Source organism: Oncorhynchus nerka, linkage group LG6 (genome assembly GCF_034236695.1).
Source record: "Oncorhynchus nerka isolate Pitt River linkage group LG6, Oner_Uvic_2.0, whole genome shotgun sequence".
NCBI classification, from domain to species: domain Eukaryota; kingdom Metazoa; phylum Chordata; class Actinopteri; order Salmoniformes; family Salmonidae; genus Oncorhynchus; species Oncorhynchus nerka.
Genome location: NC_088401.1, coordinates 55510544 through 55529213, shown reverse-complemented (window position 1 = coordinate 55529213; position 18670 = coordinate 55510544).

The window sequence follows — 18670 nt, the reverse complement described above, 5'->3', positions numbered from 1 at the left end:
TGTGTCCCTGGGCAGTATCTTAGGGATCGCGTGCATCTCACGGATGAGGGAAACGACCTCTTCCTTGAGAGTCAGAGCTGGTCTCTCCTAGCAAGATGCATGCACTAGTACACACCACACTCACTGCCACTTGCCTGTCACTTCACGAACACAAAGGTTATTTTAAGAGCCAACTAATACATTAAAATAAGTGTGTGCGTGTGTGTGTGTGTGTGTGTGTGTGTGTGTGTGTGTGTGTGTGTGTGTGTGTGTGGTGTGTGTGTGTGTGTGTGTGTGTGTGTGTGCGTGCGTCCGTCCGTGCGTGCGTGCGTGCGTGTGTGCGTGTGTGTGCGTGTGTGTGTGTGTCAGAAGGGGGCTGTCAAAACTATAAAGAAAGAATGGTCAAATGTCTCCTCCGGAAGACAAATCCACAATCTTCTGATCCACAGCCGGGAACTCTAATCATAACACCATAAACCCTGTTCCTAACACACTGACTACGACAGTTGATTTAAATGGACAGTCTGGAAGCGTTTGTTCCAAAATAATTTTGTTCATTCACTCAGGACTGATTGTAAGTTTATTTCTCTTGCTTGGTTAAAAAACAATCATCTAAAACAGTTGATTTGTTGAAAGTAGACTCATTTAATCACAAAACTAACCAAGCTAGCGAGCATTTCATTTTATTTTGATAGAGAACAGCAGCTTGCGCAAGCAACGATTCTTATGTTGTTTTACCACACTCCCGGACTACTTTTTACCTGTAGATGGGGACTTCAAATTTTCTGGGAACACACAGAAAAGTAACTTGACTCTGTGTTGATGAGTCAGCACAAATGTTAATAATGATACGAAGGGAGGAGAGCTGAAATGTATTCTACATGTCTGAAGTAGTGATGATGTCAGTCGAGTCTGACGCTAGCATGCATTTGCACGCTAGCAGTGGACAACTGAACTGAGGCTCTGTTTACACATACGTTTGGGGTTCAACCATTAGCTATATGTGGTTCAACATAGCTAGCTTACTGTTTCTTAAGAAAGTAATTTGTTTTTTTCTCAGCTATGGTTTGTATTGTGGTCTTGGTTGCTCTAGTCGAGGAAATGTAGCACAGTGTAGTGTTAGTCCTGTCTGAAATCTCATCTTAAGGTAGCTTGGTCTATGGAGTAGCCTACCTAGCTAGTTTTCCAATGCCCATTGCATGCATTGTAGTGAGCTAGCTGGTAGCTAGCTCTCTGTGGGACAGTTTCCCAAAATTTGGCATTGGCTTCGAACCTATTTAGCTAGCTAGCTATGTTTGTGGAAGAATGTAGCTAGGATATATTGTTTTTTATTTTTTATTTATCCGTTATTTTACCAGGTAAGTTGACTGAGAACACTTTCTCATTTGCAGCAACGACCTGGTGAATAGTTACAGGGGAGAGGATGGGGATGAATGAGCCAATTGTAAACTGGGGATTATTAAGTGACCTGGCCAGATTGGGAATTTAGCCAGGACACCAGGGTTAACACCCCTACTCTTACGATAAGTGCCATGGGATCTTTAATGACCTCAGAGAGTCAGGATACCCGTTTAACGTCCCATCCGAAAGACTGTACCCTACACAGGGCAGAAAATTCAGTGAATTTTTTAGTCCAGAGGAAAAAGTTGCCTCCTACTGGCCCTCCAACACCACTTCCAGCAGCATCTAGTCTCCCATCCAGGAACTGACCAGGACCAACCCTGCTTAGCTTCAGAAGCAAGCCAGCAGTGGTATGCAGGGTGGTATGCTGCTGGCAACATTGAGTTGTGGTACAGTCTTGTTGGGGTAACGCTGTCTACCTAACTAGCTAGTTCAGTAGTGAACATAAGCAATGCATCTGATTGATTCTAGCAAGCGCTGAAGTTTAACGTTAGCTAGCTACGTTTTATGTAAGAAAGTATGATATATATGAACTGGCCATACGAGTTAGTTAACGTTACATTCTTACATTGGCTAACATTACCTAGCTAATGTAAACTGGCTACCACAGCAGCCAAGGAGGTTCACTAGTGTCGTGTCTTTGGCTATGCCGGATTAAGTGATATGACATGCTATTCTATAAAATAATTTCGCGGTAATTAATATCACATGATTGAGCTAATCATGTAAATGTAATTAACTAGAGAGTCGGGCACCACAAAATAATATTTATAGAGCTGTTATCTTCCGAATAAACTCTTAAAGACCTAGTAATATTTTTACATCAATAGCAGTCAATATCAATCGTCACCTTAATTCAGTCTCATTTGAAAGTTGTAAATTCTTGGTTATCTGCACGAACCCTGGCTAACAATTTGAATCACTAATACAAATCAAATCAAATCAGAAATACAAAATTGGGTTTAATTATTTATTTACTAAATACCTAACTAATCACACAGAATTACACATACACATAATTAAATCATAACTTGATTACAAATTACGTCATAAAGGAAAACTTCCCTAGCTGGTGGAACAGATATGACAGCTTGTTACACAAAGGAAAGGGGCTGGGTTTGAGTGAAAGAGCGGGAAGACTGAGGGACACAGGGAGAAGCTGTGCTATCGTAAATACAGTATCTGATGGATTCTAAATTACCGCCCATTTGGAAAAGGAAAATGCAATAAATATTTACTCTGAGCTGCGCTTCGGTAGGTTGGTGGTAGATGGAAGGCCGTGTTGCCAAACCGAGTTCTTTGAAGAATGTCCCTGGTTGTCAATTGGATACATTGCAGTAATGTCGTTGGGTGATAGATGGGATTCTCTGTCTGTTCCTTCCTAACCCTCGTTTGCATCTGCTGTTGCTAACTCAACGGCTAGGAGGTATCACTTCTGTAGTGAATAAGAGTTCAAAGTTCATACCATTCGCAACCAAAGATCACGCTGATGTTGGCTTCATTCTGTAGTTATTATCTGAACCATTCTGACGTAGGACCATCATCCTACATCCTCGGAACAGGAGGTTATATTGTCGTCAAGGACTTACAGTATATAGGATGGGAGAGGAGGGCGTGTTTGAAAAGTTTTATAGCCCATGTCCCTTCACAGGGGCGGGCCACTGATTGAGCAGCCCTATCTTATGAAGACCCAAATCTCACATTTTAGAATCTAAAATCACATTTCATCCCATCGCAAATAATTTCATATTCAAACATTTAAATTGAAAAACAATTCCATGTGAATCCGATAACTCTGATGTGTAGACTTTCCACTGTAGAGTTTATGTAATCTTATCATTGATGAGAATGTCTCAGATGACAACTGAACTGACATCATATTCATATTCATATTCAAGTACCACCGCATATGTTCAATTGGTCGGATTACCAGAATATAGTTAATTTCCCCCCAACTACTGATGTTCCCAGAATCTCTATGTTAACCAAGGGTTTTGCAAATGTAACGTCAGTAGGGTAAAGAGAGGAAAAAGGGGGGAAGAGGTATTTATGACTGTCATAAACCTCCCCCCCAGGCCAACATCATGACACTAGTTTACACACTTCTGTTCAAAAGTTTGGGGTCAAAAAAAGAGAAGGTTTTGGGGGAGCAGCTTCATTAAATAGTACCCACAAAACACCAGTCTCAAAGTCAACAGTGAAGAGGCGACTCCGGGATGCTGGCCTTCTAGACAGAGTTGCACAAAAAAGCCATATCTCAGACTGGGCAAAAGAACATAGACACTGGACAGAGGAACTCTGCCTAGAAGGCCGGCATCCCGGAGTCGCCTCTTCACTGTTGACATTGAGACTGGTGTTTTGCAGGTATTATTTAATGAAGCTGCCAGTTGAGGACTTGTGAGGCATCTGTTTCTCAAACTAGATACTCTAACATACTTGTCCTCTTGCTCAGTTGTGCACCGAGACTGTAATCAAACCCACAAATGCTGATGCTCCAGATACTCAACTACTCTAAAGAAGTTTTATTGCTTCTTTAATCAGAATAACAGTTTTAAGCTGTGCTAACATAATTGCAAAAGGGTTTTCTAATGATCAATTAGCCTTTTAAAATGATAAACTTGGATTAGCTAACAAAACGTGCCATTTGGACACAGGAGTGATGGTTGCTGATAATGGGCCTCTGTACGCCTATGAAGATATTCCATAAAAAAATCTGCCATTTCCAGCTACAATAGTCATTTACAACATTAACAATGTCAACACTGTATTTCTGATCAATTTTATGTAATTTTAATGGACTAAAAATGTGCCTTTCTTTAAAAAACAATGACATTTCTAAGTGACCTCAAACTTTCGAATGGTAGTGTATGTGCATATTTGTTTGTGCTCTGATTAAAGGTCAGCAGTGTCTAGGTCAGCAGTTTACACATCATGACTTCCGCCTTATAAAAAAACCTTAGTTGGCAAAATATAGCTAGCTTTCCTCGCTTGTTGGTTAGCTACCTAGCCAACGTTAGCTCTCATCTGACTCCTATAATCTTATGTTAGCTAGCTATATACCTACCTAGCTAATCAAAACAGATTAACACAAAACACTTCTCATGAATATTTCTTCATTTTAGTCAGCTAAACGCATAATCCTTGATTGCACATGGTTTTACTATAATATTAAATGGAGTCAGGTATATCAAATGTAGATTGTCAAATAATATTTAGCACTACACACCATCCTGTGAAGTTCATCATATCTTATTTAATCTGTAGCCTAATAAACTGTGTGGTTTCCCAAGTCATAGTAAAATGATCACACACCATATCATCACGTGACTCAAAGTTTACTTCGATATGATGGTTATTATATCAATATTTGTGCATAAAGACAATACCACCGCCATTTCTTGCATAATACATTTTACCAACACAAAAAGATCCCATGTCAAACGAACAAATGATCTGTCAGCATTTATAACATTTGACCGAAATATCTTGTTTCCATCACAGCTGTTGTGATTTTTCGACATACAGTATGACTTTACTTGCATATAAACTGTGGACGAAAACGTGGTTAAAGACAATGTATAATATGTGTATTTGTGCTTGATGATTTGTAAGTAGTTTTAAGTAAACTTTAAAAGGTTGATGTTTTCCTTGGCATATTGTCAATAAATATATATTCTATACATAATTTTAGTACTCCTTATGTGAGTAAAAATGACTTTTTTTTTTCTTAAAAATGTCAATCTTTATTTTATCAAGACCAATATGTGATATGTTAGATATTAAAGATAGATTATTAACAATTAATCAATGAGTATCAGAAATCAAGGTAAGACTCAAGTGCAGACTGTGTGAAGTAACAATGTTTATTGTAACAGGGGCAGGCAAATGACAGGTCAAGGCAGGCTGGGGTTGATAATCCAGAGTAGAGGTCAAGGTACAGGATGGCGGTCAGGCTCAGGGACAGGCAGAGTGGTCAGGCGGGCGATTACAGGGTCAAGGCTCAAAAACCAGGAGGACGAGAAAAAGAGAGACTGGGGAAAACAGGAAATGAGACAAAACGCTGGTTGACTTGAACAAACAAGACAAACTTGTAACGAACTTCTTCTTTGTCTGATGATGAGTAGGAAGGATCGGACCAAAATGCAGCGTGGTGTCCATGTTAATATTTATTTGAACTCAGAACACTAAGACAAAACAACAAAAATAGACCAACACGAAACAGTTCTGTCTGGTGCAGACACAGAGACAGAAAACAACTACCCACACCCATAGTGGGAAAACAGGCTGCCTAAGTATGGTTCTCAATCGGAAACAACGATTGACAGCTGCCTCTGATTGGGAACCATACCAGGCCAAACACATAGAAATATAAACACAAGAACAAAACATAGAATGCCCACCCCAACTCACGCCCTGACCAACCTAAAATAGAGACATAAAAAAGGAACTAAGGTCAGGACGTGACAGAACTGGCACAGACAGACAGAAAACACAGGTATAAATACCCAGAGGACAAGTGGGGGAAATGGGCGAGACCTGGAGGTGGTGGCGACAAGCACAAAGACAGGTGAAACAGATCCGTGGGTGACGATGAGAAGGTTATAGTCCAAAGCAACCTGCCTACATGTTTTTTGAAGTACAGTCGATCAACATAACTACTTTACTAGATAAAAGCTGTTTGCTAGAAAACGTTGATAGAGCAGGATTTTGGCCTTTCGATGCTCATGTGGATTTTTCTCATGTGGATTTTTCTCATGTGGATTTTTCTCATGTGGATTTTTTTGACCCAAGTTAGGACAGATTTGAATGTCATTTTCATAATAACACATGTGGAATCATGTATTAACCAAAAAAGTGTTAAACAAATCAAAATATATTTTATATTTGAGATTCTTCAAAATAGCCCTCTTTTGCCTTGATGACGGCATTGCACACTCTTGTCATTCTCTTGTTCTACAATGTAGAAAATAGTCAAAATAAAGAAAGCCTTTGAATGATTAGGTGTGTCCTAACTTTTGACTGGTTCTGTACTTGGAATTGAATTGAAAAGTCAATCACCAATGTCAGTATGAGGCACATGGCCAAAATGTCACTGTCCAGTTGAATTACTTTTAAAGTCCCAGTGCAGTCAGAAACGGGATTTGCCTCTGTTTATATGTATACATGTATTTCCACACTTTGAGGTTGGAATAATACTGTGAAATTGTGAAAATTATGATAATGCCCTTTTAGTGTAAGAGCCCTTTACACTCGTACCCTTTACACTCATACCCTTTACACCCGTACCAGGTTGAAATGGTAGAATTGGTAGAATTTAGAATTTATATGTACAGCATGGCGTGAAATGCAACTGTTAAATTATATGCGATGTCTACATTTGGCTTCTCTACGGCCTCTGCATGATGGATCAACGCTCAGGGTGGGGACAGACAGCTCATCTTAGTATGGAGCGCAGTTCACAATGCATGTAGACCTATCATCTCATCATGGTATCTTTAGCTAGGCCAACATTTGCTGCATCATAGTCTATGCTACAATAATATAAAGACCGAATTTGTGTCTAATTTACCCATCTCCATCTGGCTTTCGGGGGTCACCTTATTTTTTAATTGTAAAGATTAAGACTCTGCAACTGCAGAGTCTTAAAACAGCCTATCACTCAAATATCACTTTAAATCGGTGCACGTGTGAGCACTCTCTCGCAGTCATTCTCACTCTATATCAACTCCATTCAAATTGCATCCAAAATAGATCATTCTGTTCTAGATTGATACACTACATGACCAAAAGAATGTGGACACCTACTCGTCGAACATCTCATTCCAAAATCATGGGCATTAATATCTACTTGGTCCCCCTTTTGCTGCTATAACAGCCTCCACTCTTCTGGGAAGGCTTTCCACTAGACGTTGGAACCCAACTACCTCATTCTCATATTGTTATTTATTTTTTGCTCCTTTGCACCCGAGTATCTTTACTTGCACATCATCTTCTGCACATCTATCACTCCAGTGTTAATGCTAAATTGTAATTATTTCGCCACTATGGCCTATTTATTGCCTTACCTCCATAATCTTAGTACATTTGCACACACTGTATATAGATTTTTCTATTGTGTTATTGACTGTACATTTGTTTATCTCATGTGTAACTCTGTGTTGTTTGTGTCGCACTGCTTTGCTTTATCTTGGACAGGTCGCAGTAGTAAATGAGAACTTGTTCTCAACTACAAACTGACTTGTTGGAAAGGTGGTTAAATAAAGGTGAAATAAAAAATGTAAAAAAGTCTGCGGGGACTTGCTTCCGTTCAGCCACAAGATCATTAATGAGGTCAGGCTATTAGGTTATTATGCCTGGCTCGCAGTCGTCATTCCAATTAATCCCAAAGGTGTTCGATGGGGTTGAGGTCAGGGATCTGTACAGGCCAGTCAAGTTCTTCCACACCGATCTCGACAAACCATTTCTGTATGGACCTCGCTTTGTGCACGGGGGCACTGTCATGCTGAAACAAGGAAAGGGCCTTCCCCAAACTGTTGCCACAAAGTTTGAAGCACAGAATCGTCTAGAATGTCATTGTATGCTGTAGTGAGTTAGTAGTGAGTGTTGCAACCGAGAATAGCTGATATTTACGTGCTACTCACTTCAGCACACGGCGATCCGTTCTGTGAGCTTGTGTGGCCTACCACTTCGCGGATGAGCCGTTGTTGCTCCTAGATGTTTCCACTTCACAATAACAGCACTCACAGTTGACCAGGGCGGCTCTAGCAGGGCAGAAATTTTACAAACTGACTTGTTGGAAAGGTGGCATCCTATGACAGTGCCATGTCAATGAGATCTTGAGTAAGGTCATTCTACTGCAAATGTTTGTCTATGGACTTTGCATGGCTGTGTGCTTGATAGTATACACATGTCCACTAATTTGATGGGGTTTCCTCATACTTTTGTATATATAGTGTATATAGCCCTATATATACAGTGCCTTTGGAAAGTATTCAGACCCCTCATCAATCTACACACAATACCACATAATGATGAAGTGAAAACAGGTTTGTAAACATTTTTGCAAATGTATTAAAAATAAAAAACAGAAATACCTTATTTAAATAAGTATTCAGCACCTTTGCTATGAGACTCGAAATTGAGCTCAGGTGCATCCTGTTTCCATTGATCATTCTTGAGATGTTTCCACAACTTGACTTGAGTCCATCTGTGGTAAATTCATACACTCGTCTATATAAGGTCCTACAGTTGACAGTGCATGTCAGAGCAAAAACCAAGCCATGAGGTTGAAGGAATTGTCCGTAGAGCTCCGAGACAGGATTGTGTCGAGGCATAGATCTGGGGAAGAATACCAAAAAATGTCTGCAGTATTGAAGGTCTCCAAGAACACAGTAGCCTCCATCATTCTTAAATGGAAGAAGTTTGGAACCACCAAGACTCTTCTTACAGCTGGCAGCCCGGCCAAACTGAGCAATCGGGGGAGAAGGGCCTTGGTCAGGGAGGTGACCAAGAACCCAATGGTCACTCTGACAAAGCTCTAGAGTTCCTCTGAGGAGATGGGAGAACCTTCCAGAAGGACAACCATCTCTGCAGCACTCCACCAATTTGGCCTTTATGGTAGAGTGCCCAGATGGTAGCTGCTCCTCAGATAAAGGCACATGACAGCCGGCTTGGAGTTTGCCAATAGGCACCTAAAGACTCTAACAAGATTCTCTGGTCTGATGAATCCAGGATTGAACTCTTTGGCCTGAATGTCAAGTGTCACGTCTGGAAGAAACCTGGAACTATTCCTAAATTCCTGGAACCATTCCTATTCCTGTGAAGCATGGTGGTGGCAAAATCATACAGCGGCAGGGACTGGGAGACTAGTCAGGATCGAGGCAAAGATGAACGGCGCAAAGTACAGAGAGATCCTACTCCGGACCTCAGACTAAGACGAAGGTTCACTTCCCAACAGGACAACGACCCTAAACACAGACAATGCAGGAGAGGCTTCAGGACAAGTCTCTGAATATCCTTGAGTGGCCCAGCCAGAGCCCAGGTTTGAAGCCGATCGAACATCACTGGAGAGATCTGAAAATAGCTGTGTAGCAATGCTCCCAATCCAACCTGACAGAGCTTGAGAGGATCTGCAGAGTGGGATGGGAGAAAAACCCCATATACTGGTGTGCTAAGCTTGTAGCGTCATACCCAAGAGGACTCGAGGCTGTAATCGCTGCCAAAGGTGCTTCAAAGTACTGTGTAAAGGGACTGAATGCTTATGTAAATGGGATATTTCATTTTTTTATACACGTGCAAAAATTGGATGAGGGAAAAAAAATCTAATACGTTTTAGAATAAGGCTGTAACATTACAAAATGTGGAAAAAGGCAAGGGGTCTGAATACTTTTAGAATACACTGTATACTTTATAATGCTTTTGAATGACACTTCCTGTTTTGGTGGAAATACTGGGTTACTGGGAAGAAAAGTGATTCATTCTCTGGATAGAACATTTGTAAAATACCACAAAAATGTTCTACGCTATTGGGCACTGATTAACACCTCAATTGTGGGAGTACAGTAACATGCTATACATGACATCAGAGCCCTGGCTCTGCGCTTCACAGCGCTGTATGGGTTTTGACTGACAGGCATTATGAACATATGCACCGCACATGATATGAAGTTGCCCACATCCCTCACGCTAATTGGGCAACTTTTGCTAATTTTTTGATGTCTGAGTGAGGGAAATGCTGTAGATTAAGAGGACTCTATGTCTTTTGAGATATGAGACATTGATGATTATAATTAATACCGCTTTGATGTCATACAAGCAAGCCAAACACCTGTGAGTCCAAATGTGCACTTCACATTTCCATATCAAAAAATGAATGTCATACACAGGTCAATGTTTATGATCAATGTGTTTGATGTACAGTTACAAGATGACATGGAGTCATACCCTGGGTTGTTCTAGCCTATGTTTGTATTTTTTTTTTTTTTACCTTTATTTAACTAGGCAAGTCGGTTAAGAACAAATTCTTATTTTCAATGACGGCCTAGGAACAGTGGGTTAACTGCCTTGTTCAGGGGCAGAATGACAGTTTTGTATATTATATTGTGAAGAAAATTTGCAGTCATGTCAGGTGAACTGTTGTGTCCTCCCTTTAAATTGCTAACATGGTTATGCATATGCTTTTCATATTTCTTCTGAAAGAAAACTTACAATTTAGCCATATCCATATAAGTCAATCCCCACGAGCGTAAAGGATTATTTTGGCCTTCCATGGAGGTAAATTAGTTAATAGACCAATAAGAAAAAGAGTTTTCAGTTTCCCCCTCCCCATTCGAACCGCTCGGAGACAGAATTCTTGCTTGAGAAATAGTATTTTGCTAAGAAGCTTTTTTTGTTCCTTTTTGACCATTGTAATTCAAAAGAATTACTGAGGTACTTCATTGTTACCCAGAAATGATTTGATATTGAGATAAAATGGCTGCATTGGATCTTTATTACCTTTAATATAAAACATTATGCTTGATAGCAAAATGTTGTGACTTCTTTTCTTTCCTCTCTTTAAGAAAATAAAGTGTGATTCCTTCACTGCTTTTAACAACGGACACAATGTTTTGTTTAAAATCACTCCAGTGAATTTAACACTAAGCTATTTACACATACAAGTCAAAGCCTGTTTCTAGGTCCCTACATATCTGTGTACTGGTCACAGCCTCTACGGTATCGACTCTGTCGCAGTCCTGGCATAGGTCCACTCCTCCAGACTTGCCTGCCACGCAGTCTCCCGTCGGACCCTGACTTTTGTGTGACAACGCTTTTGGTCTCCTACTATAGTCCCTGACGTCGCCACAAAGCAAAACTCCTCGTCAAGCTCCGACTGGTCTCCTCTAACATCTGCCTATCCCTCGCCGTCCCTGGTCTCACTTTGTCAAGGGTCTTCCCCCATTTGATGATGACGGCAACACCGCCATCCTGACTGTGGTGGATCGCTTTTCCAAGGCCACCCACTTTATTCTTCTCCCCAAGCTACCCTTTGCCAAGGAGACGGCCCAGCTCATGGACTGCCCGTGGACATGGTCTCCGACCGTGGTCCTCAGTTCTCGTCCCAGTTCTGGAAGGCGTTCTGCATCCTCTTTTGGTCATCGGCCAGCCTGTCCTCCGAGTTCCACCCCCAGCCCAATGGCCAGTCGGAGCGAGCCAACCAGGACCTCGAGACTGCTCTGCACTGCCTGGTCCCCGCCTGCCCCACCACCTGGAGCCAATAGCTTGTGTGGGTGGGATACGCCCGCAACACCCTTCCCTGCTCTGCTACGGGCCTATCGCCATTTGAGTGGTCCCTTCCCCAAGCAGGAAGAAGTGGTTGGCATACCTTCTGCCCAGATGTTTGTCCGCCACTGTCGTCGTACCTGGAGGAGAGCCCTGTCGGCCCTCCTCAAGGCCACCTCAGGGTATCGACGACAAGCGGATCACCACTGGTCCCCGGCTCTCCGGTATCGTCTCGGGCAGAAGGTACGGCTATCCACCCGGGATCTGCCCCTCCGGGTGGAATCCCGCAAACTCTCCCCCCGGTATATCAGCCCATTTCCCATCTCCCAAATCATTAGCCACTCTGCCGTTGGTCTTCTGTTGCCTCGTACCTTTTGTATACATCCCACCTTTCATGGGTCCAGAGTCTCACAGCCCTTTGTCTCCTGTTTCCAGTCCTACCCCTCTCCCCTGTCTCACAGCCCTTTGTCTCCTGTTTCCAGTCCCACCCCTCTCCCCTGTCTCATCGACGGCCAACCGGAGTACATGGTGAGGCGTCTCCTGAAGGTTTGACTATTTATTTATTTATATCTATTTCACCTGTCTTTGTGATTGTCTCCACCCCCCTCCAGGTGTAACCCATCTTACCCATTACCCATGTGTTTATACCTGTGTTCTCTGTTTGTCTGTTGCCAGTTCATTTTGTTCGTCAAACCTACCCACATTTCCCTGCTCCTGCCTGTTTTCCTGCTCCTGTTTTTTAGTCCTTCTCAGTTTTGACCGTTCTGCCTGCCCTGACCCTGAGACTGCCCACCATTCTGGACCCTTTATATCTTCTATGGATTATTGAACCCTGCCTTCCTTGACCTGTCATTTTCCTGCCCCTGTTGTCAGGAAAAAAATGGTTTCTTCAACTCTGTCTGCATCTGGATCATACCTCAAATGTGAAGCAGGCCCTACTGTCAGGAGAAGGAGGGGCAATGTTCACATATAACTGGTTTTAACTCCAATTCTGTTTGTGATATTAAGATTCTAACTACGGAAATGTATTATATAGACTTATTTAGGAAAAGTCAATGACGGAGGGTGGCATTGGTATTGGTATTTTTTGGGGGGTAATTTAATATATATATATATATATATATTATTAATGAGAAGTCAAAATGAATGTTTTAGCATTTCTAGTGTTAATTGAGAATTACACAAAAAAATCTACATTTGTTAGTTTTCTTCCAGACTGCATTTTAGATACAGATGTTGCGTGTAAGGAGGAATCAGGAGGATAGAATTATGGTCAGATTTGCCAAATGGAGGGAGAGGGAGAGCTTTGTACACGTCTCTGTGTGTGGAGTAAAGGTGGTCTAAAGTTATTTTGCCTCTGGTTGCACATTTAACATGCTGGTAGAAATGAGGTAAAACGGATTTAAGTTTCCCTGCATTAAGGTCCCCGGCCACTAGGAGCGCTGCCTCTGGATGAGTGTTTTGCTGTTTGTTTATGGCAGAATACAGCTCATTGAGGGTGGTCTTAGTGCCAGCATTGGTCTGTAGTGGTATGCAGACAGCTACGAAAAATACAGATGAAAACTCTCTAGTTAGATAGTCTGGTCTACAGCTTATCATGAGATACTCTAACTCAGGCGAACAAAACTCGAGACTTCTTTAGATATCGTGCACCAGCTGTTGTTTACAAATATACATAGACCACCACCCCATGTCTTACCAGAGGCTGCTGTTCCATCCTTCCGATACAGTGTATAACACACCAGCTGTATGTTATTTATGTCGTCGTTCAGCCACGACTCGGTGAAGCATAAGATATTACAGTTTTTAATGTGTCGTTGGTAGGATATAGGTAGTTTTAGTTTGTCCAATTTATTATTCAGTGATTGTACGTTGGCCAACAGTACGGATGGCAAAGGCAGATTAGCAACTCATCGGCAGATCCTGACAATGCACTCCGGTCTCTTTCTGTTATACCTCTTCTGTCTTTTTCTCCTGCGAATGACGGGGATGAGGGCCTGTTCGGGTGTCTGGAGTAAATTCCTCTCTTCCGACTCATTAAAGAGAAATTCTTCGTCCAGTTCAAGGTGAGTAATCGCTGTTTTGATTTTCAGAAGCTCTTTTTGGTCATAAGAGATGGTAGCAGCAACATTATGTAAAAAATTATTATTGTTTTTATGAACTATCTAAGGTAAAATGCAGTAATTTGCCACAACATTGATTTCTTAATTTGTTTTTTTGTGTGATTTGAAATGAGGAATTGTTGATGTTGTCAAAATGAAAAGTAGTTGATGATTTTAAGTCTGGTGTACCATTCATGAACATTTTATCTCATAAAGATGTATTTTTAGAGTTTAGCACTAAATAGAAAATGGTACATTTTTCCTTGTGATCTTCATACTCACTAAATGTGTCTGTTGATCTGCATATGGGTCTGTCTTCCCGTGTGATGGAAAATACATTTTTTAAATAACTTGTAAAATACTTCTAGCAGGACCATTATATCAGATTATATCAAATATTAAGGTCAGAAAGTGTTATTATCATCAGTGTCCACCTGCAGAGAATTAAGTAGTGAATTCTGGTAGTGCTCTACATTCTGAGTGTTACGGAAGAAGCCATTCACTATGAATGAGAGGAGGGCATGGGAAGGGGGGATGGAGGAAGAGAGGGAGGGGGTGGAGGTATAAAGCGAACTGGGGATGAGAATCTGCCCGGGGCACATCGATTAGGTCTGACACAGCAGGGACAGGCCTGAGGCCAGACAGGTCTCTCTGTTTGTGTGTGTGTGTGTGTGTGTGTGTGTGTGTGTGTGTGTGTGTGTGTGTGTGTGTGTGTGTGTGTGTGTGTGTGTGTGTGTGTGTGTGTGTGCGTGTGTGTGCGTTTGAGTGTGCTTGCGTGTGTGTGGTGTTTATGTGTATGTATGCCTGTACATGAGTGTGTGTGTGTGTGTGTATTTATGCCTACATCCATGCATGTGTGTGTGTGTCTGGAGCCAGGTCTCCACTGACCACAGGGACCTCAGAGCTGTCAGCAGTGTTTAGCCTGGATACAGTGCCGGGTCTCCCCAGTGACTCCTCTCTGACTCAGAGAGACAGACGGCGGTCCCCAGGCCAGGGCCTGCAGCCCACACACCTGGGCTGTGTCTCAAATAGCACTCTAATCCCTATATCGTGCACTACTTTTGACCAGGGCCCGTAGGGCGTTGGTCAAAAGTAGTGCACTATATAGGGAATTGGTCAAATGCAGTGACCTATATATGGAATAGTGTGGCATTTTGGATGCACAACTGACCCCACTGGGAGAGAGGCTTTGCCAGCAGCAGCAGCTCCTGGATGGGAGACCAGATGCTGCTGAAAGTGGTGTTGGAGGGCCAGTAGGAGGCACACTTTCCTCTGGTCTAAAAAAATATCCCAATGCCCCAGGGCAGTGATTGGGGACACTGCCCTATGTAGGGTGCCATCTTTCGGATGGGACGTTAAACGGGTGTCCTGACTCTCTGAGGTAGTTAAAGATCTCGTGGCACTTATCGTAAGAGTAGGGGTGTTAACCCTGGTGTCCTGGCTAAATCCCCAATCTGGCCCTCAAACCATCACGGTCACCTAATAATCCCCAGTTTACAATTGGCTCATTCATCCCTCTCCTCTCCCCTGTAACTATTCCCCGGGTCGTTGCTGCAAATGAGAACGTGTTCTCAGTCAATTTACCTGGTAAAATAACGAATAAATAAATACACGACCACATCACACAGTCCTCTTCATTTGACTAAGGAGAGGCAGCTCGAGTTTATATCAGCCATGTAAAGCCAGAAATGTCATGGAGGCTGATAGGAAAATGTGTGGTTACGAAAGAGACAAGCGGACAAGTTGTAAGAGAAGAATAAATTAAGTAAGGAGGGAGAGGGAAGGAGGAAGAAGTGAAAGAAGTAGGAGGGGAGGAAGGGAAAATGGATGCTTTTGAATAAGAATCCAAGCAAGAAAAAGAACATCAATATTTTGAGGAACTGTAGTCTAACTTGAAGTAGACAGAGCCTTTTCTCCATAAGCCCCAAGCGTTGCTCCCAAACCCGGAAGAAACCTAGAAAGCCTTCTTTGAGGCTGCTTTAGAGAAACGCAGGGCGTAATCTACTTTCTCTTTCACCCGAAGCGTAACAAAGAGCGAGAGAAGACTGTTTGTGATGCTAATTCTCCAGGAATAAATATGCACACAAATTCAGAAATGCCTTTTAGAGAGAGAATGAGAGAGAGAGCACAAGAAAGGGAGGAATTGGGCACTAATCCTTTACATTTCTATAGTAGAGGTAATGTGGATGCTCTGCAAAATCATCATCACATTGTTGATAATAAAATATGAATGGGACTAAATGGGACCCAAACATACAATCTCATGTTAAATAATTACATTGGAAGGATGGTTTCAACTAGTGCTGAGCGATTAGTGCTTTTTGAGGTATTTTCGGTTGAAAGTAAATAAGGCATAATTTTATGACTATTGAATACCAACTATCAATCACTTAGATCATGTATTTTTCAGGTAGAGATACCTCGCAAAGCAACTGCTCTCTATCCCTCTCAATAAAGCATTCTTCTATCTCTTCTCTCTCTCTCTCTCCATGTCTGCCCCTCACTAACCTAATGTAGCAGGCTAAAAAGAAACACACAGACCGGACAAGTGGATGCACAATGGATTATGGTCATTGTAGTTAATTACCACGTCTTCTGCACGAAACTATTTTGAATATTAGCCTGTTGGAACCTACAACATCGCACAGTTTAGGCTTGATCTGATTTATCTCTAGAGAAACTGCTCAATGTGCACAAAAAATAACAATGTCAATCAAGTTGTTTAAAAAAAACAAAATCTACACATAGCATACAAGACAAAAGACAATCCACATACAGTGCCTTCAGAAAGTACTCACAACACTCAAATTATTCCACATTTTGTTGTGTTACGGCCTAAATAGAACATTTATTAAATTGTTTTTTTTTCTCCATCTACACGCAATACCCCATAATGACAAAGTGACATTTTTGCAAATGTATTGAAAATATAAATGACATAAATATCTCATTTACATAAGTATTCACAACCCTGAGTCAATACTTTTGTAGAAGCACCTTTGGAAGAGATTACAGCTGTTTATACAACAGGTGGGTCTAATTCTGAATGCTGATTGGTTAAAAGTGCATTCCAGCACACAGGCTAAATCTATGACGTTAAAATGCATATTTACTCTGTTCCATCTGACAGCGTAATCCACTGTCTCATCAGCCCAGCCAGGCAAGTTACAAACTTGATCTCCACTATAAAAAGCACCTAGACATTATTTCACATTTCTTTTAGACTAACATTTTGTTTTCAAAAGCGGAGATTTGTATAAACCTTGCTGTCTGTCTCTCCTACATTTGCAACGTTGTTTCAATATTCAAATTCGATCTCCGACTGTCCCATAGTAATGAACGTATAGGGGTCGGGAGTCGGGACGAGAGAGGGTCAGCCAGTCGAAATCATGAATAAACTGGCATCATTTTTATGGATATAAACAAAGAAATGTCAATTGAAAAAAGGTCCAACGAAACGAATTGCAGCTAGTTTGCAGTCTTTCCAACTTCAGTTTGAAGTTATTGTGTTAGCTGTGTTGCTGGCTAGCTCCTCTGAACAACAGGTCCTCTGAACAACAGTGTCCTAGCGAGAGAGCATATTTTCTATGCCAGGGGAAATTGCGCATCATTAGGTCCTTGTAATGGATGTATCCAAATAAATGTCACTAAAAAACAGCTTAAACAAATGCAGCTACTGTTGTTATTCTGTCTGCACTGTTTGACCTGACTGTAAGTTAGCCGTAGTTGAATAGCTAGCAAGCAAGGGATAAGAACGTTGCCAGCATGGCAATGCAACATTTAGAACGAACGACTGGGTCGCTTCCATAGACACAGAACAAAAAGACTGAACGACTGAGTTGCATCTCTGGCAACCAAACCAATAGAACGAACGACCAGCTGGCATGGGTAGCAACCCTAGATTTGTTTCAGGACTATATCTTATGAAAGGATGAAATACTATAAATAAATTCATCAAAATATCGTTTTTTTTAAATAAAAATATGTCAATCATTATTTGAATATGTTGGCAACCCATTGTATAAAAGTTGATCATGACCGAGAAGCCGATGTTTGGAGGATATATTGGCATGGGTATTGTTAGGCCCGAGACTAAGTCAAATGTTGCACACTTTGATTGTGCAACATTTGCCCATTACGCTTTTCAGAATTCTTCAAGCTCTAAATTAGTTGTTGATCGTTGCTAGACAACCATTTTTAGGTCTGCTATCGATTTTCAAGTAGATTTAAGTAAAAACTTGACCACTCAGGAACATTCACTGTCTTTTTGGTAAGCAAGTCCAGTTAAGATTTGGTCTTGTCTTTTAGGTTATTATCCTGCTGAAAGGTAAATTCATCATCAGGCTGAACCAGGTTATCTTCTAGGAATTTGCCTGTGATTAGCTCTATTCTGTTTCTTTTTTATCCTGTAAAACTCCCCAGTCCTTAGCTATAACAAGCATACACATAACATGATGCAGCCAACACTATGCTTGAAAATATGGAGAGTGGTACTCAGAAGTGTGTTGTATTGGATATGCCCAAAACCTAACACTTTATATTTAGGACAAAATGTTAATTGCTTTGCAAATGTTTTTGCAGTATTACTTTAGTGCCTTGTTGCAAACAGGATGCATGGTTTGGAATATCTTTATTCTGTACAGTTTTCTCCTTTGACGTCACCATTGGCCTCATGGTGAAATGTTTTCCTTCCTCTTCGGCAAATGAGTTAGGTAAGAAGCCAAAGCGAAATTCCTAACTTCACCATGCTCAAAGGTATATTCAATGTCTGCTTCAGAACTTATTTAGGGTTGCCATAAGAAAGGAGTTGGATACTTATTGACTCAAGACATTTCAGCTGTTATTTTTTTAATGAATTTGTAAACATTTAAAAAAATAGAAATCCACTTTGACGTTATGGGGTATTGTGTGTAGGCCATTTAAAAGAA